Raw genomic sequence first — 7,823 nt, forward strand, 5'->3', positions numbered from 1 at the left:
TTTATCAGAGTTAGTTTGCGTTCTGTTGTCCTTGTATGCCACATCACTACAAAGATCATCATGTTTTGCTGAGATCCCTGTGTCAGTTCATCAACTGGGTAAGTGCTTCTGCAACTTAGTATATTTGGCCACTTGGGCTTTGCAGATAGATACCATGTTTATGCCAGATTTTAATTTACTGGACTTGGAAATATTCTCGAGCCCTCCGTAATCATTGGGTATCTTTCCCAGCTCTTTTTTTCTATTCTGAAGATGGCCTTTTTTCAGAACGTCACTAATTGGCAACTATTTGTGCGTAATATTAAATATCAACATACATTTTCTGAGGAGGAGACACCAGGGTTTGCAGCTGCTGGAAGCTCGAACAAAAAAAAAAGTGGTGGATGAACTCAACAGGTCAGGCAGCATGTGTGGAAGGAAATGGACATAAGATGGGTACATAAGACTACCAAAGATGGGTCCTGACTTGAAATGTCATTTGTCCATTTCCTGGCTTCCACACATGCTGTCTGACAAACTGAGTTTCTGTGGCAATTTGTATTACACATTTCTGAAAGCTCTGTATCCAACCAAGTGGCTGGTTTGACAAGAGCCTGAAGCAGAAAATCAACCATGGAAGGCAGAGCAATTAATTCATGGCACCCAAGTTTTTTTTAATGATTACGGTGAAAGAAAGAAATATAACCTTTTAGGCTCTGTAGCCTGTTCCGCCGTTCAATTAGATCGTGTTTGAATTTATATCGCTGATGCTCTTATCAATTATAATCTATGAAACTCAATCCCCAAAATGGTATGCCAATATCTGGGTTTTCTTGCATGCTATGAATACTGAAAATTGATTATCATTTTTGCATGTCTATTCTATTCAAGGGAGGGATTAATCCTTAACACTCATGCGACAGGCCATGATAGGAACAATGATGTCATCTTCTCACTCCCTTTTGTATGGTGCATTAAAAATCCTAGGGAGGAAGGCAGCAGAGAGTAGAAAGGATTGGGAATCAAAGTTTCGGGAGGAGGGATGCGATTTGTGACAAACTTTCTCTTGTTTGTAGGCATCAACCTAAAACATTAACTTTGTTTCTCCCTGAATCTTCTCAGAAGATTTTGGTTTTTATCAGTTTATGGTTTTCTACTATTTTCTAACCCCATACCAAGTTTTTGTAGAATGTTGACTGGCCTTCAACAATAATCAAGAGAATCTAATATTTACTGCAAAGTCATACGGACATTAGATGTAGGAGCAGAAATATACCACACAAGCCCTGTATTCAATAAAATCATGGCTGATCCTCAAAATCAATTCCATTTATTCGACCAACATCAAAAAAGTTATTCTCTGATCCATTTAGTCTGAAAATCTATCAGCCTCGCTTGTGAATTGACACAAAGACCAAGCATCCACAAAGCATCTCCCAGTGTTGGAGTACTCCAAAGATTAATAACCTTCTCCTCAAGTCATTGATAAGTGGCCATGTATCCTGATTCTATTCCCCCTTGTGCCCTTGTTCTAGTTTCCCTAACTTGAGGAAATATTTTTGCAGTATTTATTCCGTCAAATCCTAGCAGAATTCCTTATGCTTCAATGAGATTACCTCTCATTTTACCAAACTTAATTGAGAGCATACTTTTGCTCATGACCTCATCCCAGCAACCTGTACAGTGACAACCTTCACTGGGCTGCCTCTAAAGCAAGATGCCGGGCTGAGTATTGCCCACGGTACTCCAGGAGTGGTCTCACCAAAACTCTACATAATGGAGACAGGCTTTTTATTCCTTTCTCCAAACCCTTGCAAAGAATGCCTTGGCAAGTACTGTATTTACAACTTAGAGAGATCTAGAGAGCGAGAGCACACACACACGCACACGCACACATGCATTGTGTCAAAAATACTAACAAGATGAGTGAACTCACGAACCTACCAGATCTTGGGTTGTGTGGGATAAGCAAGTTGTGCGAATGCATTTCCACTGACAGTTAAAAAAGACAGAAAGTGCTGGAGTAACTCAACAGTTTAGGCAGCATCTCTGGAGGACATGGACAAGACCACTTTTTCACATTGATTGGTGTAGTGGGAAGAAAGCTTTCTGTAGGAGGGGGGAGGGGGGAAGGGGGGGGAGACCTTAATAAGGGGTCAAAAGAATCTTATGTAACAAAGCATAAAATATTGACTCTATTTCTTCCTCACCAATTGCAGACTGACCTGTGCTTCTGTCAATTTTGGACATTTCAGATTATAAGTATTTGCAGTATTCCTCTACCATACTTATTACTCTACCATCTGTGTGTATTGCATTTGCAGGCCTCTTATGTTTAGTTTTGTTTGGTTTAGAGATACAGCGCGGAAACAAGCCTTTCGGCCCACCGTGTCCGTGCCGACCAGCGATCCCCACACATTAACACTATCCTACACACACTAGGGACAATTTACACATCAAGCCAATTAACCTACATACCTGCACTTCTTTGGAGCGTGGGAGAAAATCGTAGATCTCAAAGAAACGTTGCTGAAAGTAAGTATTTCATTGTTCCATTGTCAGGTACAATTAAACACTCTTGACTCTTTCAACTGACTATGTCATTCGCAATGGAATAGCTCCTCAACACTGTTCAACAGTGAACACCTCTGGGTGAGAATCATTCATCAAGGTGTCAGCTACTTTAGGAGAGAAGTGAGAATTGATTTATTAATAGTTGATTTTTTTTCCCCTTTCAAACTGCAAGTGTATATTGGTATGGCATAATCTCAACAAAACAGATAATATATTCTTTATGGTTTGAAAGTCGTTAGTCAAATTTCAAGTACACATAAAGCCACAGGATATTCATTTGCAAACTGGAAACTATGCCCTTTTTAACTTGTTTTGCAAGACACTGCAGGCAACTGTTGCCTCACCAAGTGCATAGAGGATTCCAGAAATACCCACAGCTGGATGCAAATTAGATGTTATGAAAGAGAAATTTTCACTTTGCCCACAAGCTATTTTGGCAATAGATTGCATCATTGAAAAAAACTTGGAACAAGAAGTTTGGAAATTAAGTGGTTGTTTTAGACCATGTGCGATGATAAACTTTCTGAGCATTTTTCACCAATCTTAGAGATGATGCCACAGGTATTCTTGTCAAAATAATGCAACTAGAAAATGCAAACAAAGCAGCAAAAAGCTGCATCGCCACTGGATTGTGGAATAGGTTCATAGGTTCTGGGTGCAGAATCAGGCCATTCGACCCAACAAGTCTATTCCGCCATTCAATCAAGGCTGATCTATCTCTCCCTCCAGACCACATTCTCCTGCCTTCTCCCAATAACATTTTACAATGTGCCCATTAAATGTTTCTCTTTACCTTTGGACTCAAATCTGTCACCTGCCAAAACCTAATGGATACAGCACAGTAAGGGTGGAAGATCATTTACCACTTTATCGATTGGGGAGAACAAACTGTTCATCTACATAGTCAATGAAATTGAAAGAAGAGAACAATCCAGTGGAAGAAGCAACAGGACATTAAAGTCAATTGGTAACTGAAAGGGAAATAAATAACTGGAGAGAAAATGAAAGCATAGAATCAAAAGGAAGACAAAGTAAATAAAATGTTAAAAATCTTGTTTTACAAATCTCTTTGAAAACTGTAGGAACTGCTTTATATAATAATAATAATAATTATCACAATATCAAAAAGATGCTTATGATGTCTGATTAATATTATTATGAATTTTTGGCCACTTAATGGACAAAGTAGACAAGTTCTGAAAAATGGTACGAAGGCTTGCACTGGATGCTATTTATGTGGCAACTTAATTCAGCCTATATGTTCTACAAATCTGGATTTGGTGATGTGGCTTTGGTTCCAATAATCAGTGGGGTAATTTACACACTAATAGGAATGCATGTCATTATTATTTTTATTTTTGTAGCACGTTTTGGCTCAATGTAAACCCAAGTGAATTGAAAGGAGAAGTGAAAAACAAAAGGCATTTCATTCAGAGTGCAGGTACACATTAAATGGACCCTTGACATCCTCCTTTCTTAGACAGTTTGTAGGGTTCGAAGATGGTTTGTTTTGGTTCTGTGGCTTCTGCGCTAATGTGAAACAATAGGCTCTTTAACAGCTGAGGCAGCATATCTCTGAAAGGACAGTTGGGTAATTAATTCATTAAATGGGGTTTAAATTCGTCAAAAGTGTTCAGGAGAGATTTCTTAAGCAGCATGTAGCGGCCCCCACATGAAAGAGGGCAACGCTGGATCTAATATTGGGAATGGCAGGTTAATGAAGTGTTTGTTGAGCAGCCCTTTTGGACCAGAGTTCAGTGACCACAGTTCGTTTAGGTTTAAGATCGTTATGGATAGGGACGGAGAGGGTCCACGTGTTAAAATGCTCAACTGGGCTAAGGCCAACTTTGAGGGTATGAAAGAAGGTCTCACTGAAGTTGACTGAAGCAGGCTATTGAGGGGAAGGGAACATCAGCCAAGTGAGATGTTTTTAAAAGTGTGCTGATGAAGGCTCAGGATATGTATGTCCCCCTTAGAGTGAAGGGTAAAGCAGGCAAACGCAAGGAAGCTTGTCTGATAAGGGGAAAACAAGTAGGATCCATGGGACAGGTATAGGCAGCTGGGATCAGTGCATCCCTGGAGGAGTTTCGGGAACTAAGGAGTAGACTGAAAAATTAGATCAGAAGGGCTATAAGGGGCCAGGAGATAGCTTTGGTGGGTAGCATTAAGGACAATCCCAAAAGATTTTATAAATACATAAGGGGGAAAAGGGTAACATAGAAACATAGACATTAGGTGTAGGAGTAGGCCATTCGGCCCTTCGAGCCTGCACCACCATTCAATATGATCATGGCTGATCATCCAACTCAGTATCCCGTACCTGCCTTCTCTCCATACCCCTTGATCCCCTTAGCCACAAGGGCCACATCTAACTCCCTCTTAAATATAGCCAATGAACTGGCCTCAACTACCCTCTGTGGCAGAGAGTTCCAGAGACTCACCATTCTCTGTGTGAAAAAAGTTCTTCTCATCCCGGTTTTAAAGGATTTCCCCCTTATCCTTAAGCTGTGACCCCTTGTCCTGGACTTCCCCAACATCGGGAACAATGTAACTAGAGAGAGAGTGGGATCTCTCAGGAATCAAAGCGGGCACTTCTGTGTGGAGCCACAGGAATGTGCAAAGTCCTCAATGAGTATTTCTCCTCTGTATTTACCCAGGACAAAGACAGTAGGATGGAGGAACTTGGGACAGTCAATGGAAATGTCTTGAGAGCGGTCAGTGTTACCGTCCAAGAAGTACTGAAGGTACTGTCGTGTATGAAGGTAGACAAATCTCCAGGGCCTGATCAGATATATCCGAGGACATTGCGGGATCTAGAGAAGAAAGGGAGCCATGGTTAACATTTATGAATCGTCCTGAAATGCAGGAGAGGTGCTGTAAGACTGGAGTGTAGAGGAAAGTGTCTTTTCAATAAGGGCTGCAGGGAAAATGCTGGGAACTATAGGCTGGTGAGCTTAACATCTGTAATTGAAAGTTACTAGAGAGTATTCTGAGTGATGCTTTATACAGGCATTTGGATGGGCAAGGGCGGATTAGGGATAATCAGCATGGTTTAGTACAGGTCGTGTTTCACAAATCTGATTGATCACATCTTCAAAAAAATCAAAAAGGTCAATGAGGGCAGAGCTGTAGATGTTGTGTACATGATTTCAGTAAGGCATTCGACAAGGTTCCGCATGGTAGGCTGCATTGGAAGGTTAGACCACATGGGATCCAAGGAGAGATAGCTCAATGGATAGCAAATTGGTTCCATGGAAGGAAGCAGAGGGTTGATGGTGGAAGGTTGCTTCTCGGACTGGAGGCCTGTGACGAGTGGTTCGGTGCTGGGCCCAATACCTTTTGTCATCTACATCAATGATTTGGATGAGAACATACAGGGCAAGATAGCAAGTTTGCTGATGACACAAAGGTGAGTGGTTTTGCAGATAATGAAGATAGTTGTGGACAATTGCAGCAGGATCTGGATAGATTAGCCAGGTGGGTGGAGGATTGGTTGATGGAATACAGGGAGGATACAGAGAAGTGTGAGGTGTTGCATTTTGGGATGTCGAACAAGCGCAGGACCAACACAGTTAATGGTAGGCCTCTGGGGAGTGGTGTAGAGCAGAGGGATTTAGGAGTACAGGTGTATGGTTCCTTGAAGGTTGAGTCGCAGGTAGATAAGGTTGTCAAAAAGGCTTTTGGCACTTTGGCCTTCATCAGTCAGAGTATTGAGTATAGAAGTTGGGAGATCATGTTACAGTTATATAATACTTTGGTCTGACCACATTTAGACTATTGTGTTCAGTTCTGGTTACCATGTTATAGGAAAGATATTGTCAAGTTTGAAATGGTTCAGAAAAGATTTATGAGGATATTGCCAGGACTAGAGGGCGTGAACTATAGGGAGAGATTGAGTAGGCTGAGTCTCTATTCCATGGAGCGCAGGAGGATGAGGGGTGATCGTATAGAGGTGTACAAAATCATGGGAGGAATAGATCGGGTAGATACACAGAGTCTCTAGCCCAGAGTAGGGGAATCGAGGTCCAGATGACATTGGTTCAAGGTGAAGGGGAAAAGATTTAATAGGAATCTGAGGGGTAACATTTTCACACATAGGGTGGTGGATGTATGGAACAAGCTGCTAGAAGAGATAGTTGAGGCTGGGACTATCCAATCGTTTAAGAAACAGTTAGACAGGTACATGAATAGGACAGGTTTGGAGGGATATGGACCAAGTGCTAGCAAGTGATACTAGTATAGCTGGGACATTGTTGGCCGGTGTGGGCAAGTTGGGCCGAAGGGCCTGTTTCCACACTGTATCACTCTATGACTCCAGCTCATCTAGTCTTTGTCAGTTCTCAGAGTAATCCCATAATCCAATTATTTCAAAGCAAACTCTTCTCTTTTACATATCCATCGACCATACCTACTCTTCCCACTCCCAATTATCTTACCACCCACCTAAACTGTGGGCAATTTACATAAGACAACTACCAACGAGCACATCTTTAGCATGCGGGGGAAGCCAGGGATCCCGGGGAAAGCTATGGATTCAGGCAGAAATGCCATACAGATGGTATGTGAGTGAATGATCACGTGTATGTCTCTGATGCAGAGATGCAGCAGTGTTAACATCAATGCCACCATGCTCCCCAATGTAGAACTTTTGTAGGCAATGATAATTACATTATTCAATCTTTTCCTCAGTCTGTCTGATTTTCTCTTCCCAATGACAGGGATCAAAATAGCAAGGTGTAGAATGCACATGGTGGTGGAGGCAGATAGATAGTAGCATTTAAGAGGATTATAAATATGCACATGGATATGCGGAGAATGCAGGAATATGGATCATGTGCAGACAGAGATTAGTTTAACCTGACGTCATGGTCAGCATGGACATTGTGGGTCGAAAGGCCTGTTTAACAATAGTTGTCCTGAGATTTCTAGGTTAAGATCTGGAACATCTGGGGAGGTCTGTGCTGCCCCATTATTCCCTATAAGAAATCATTATGTTGTGCATATGAGTGCATCCTTAAAATTCAAATGGACAGAAAGGCTAGATATGGCGTGCTCAAGAATCTACAAAAAGTAGAAGTTTGTAAATGACAGCAGTTTCATGCAGATGCTCTTCTTTTTAGCAGAACAAATGACCTAAAATTATATGCAATTCAATGAATGCTGACAAGGTGCAAATTTGAAAATAAAAAAGGGTCAATTATGGCAATGGCTTTGAAACTTCACAGGTCAGAAGGTTTAAATATCTTTTTTTCCCCATGGGATTATACAAA

Source organism: Leucoraja erinacea, chromosome 3 (assembly GCF_028641065.1).
Source record: "Leucoraja erinacea ecotype New England chromosome 3, Leri_hhj_1, whole genome shotgun sequence".
In the NCBI taxonomy this organism is placed as follows: Eukaryota; Metazoa; Chordata; class Chondrichthyes; order Rajiformes; family Rajidae; genus Leucoraja; species Leucoraja erinaceus.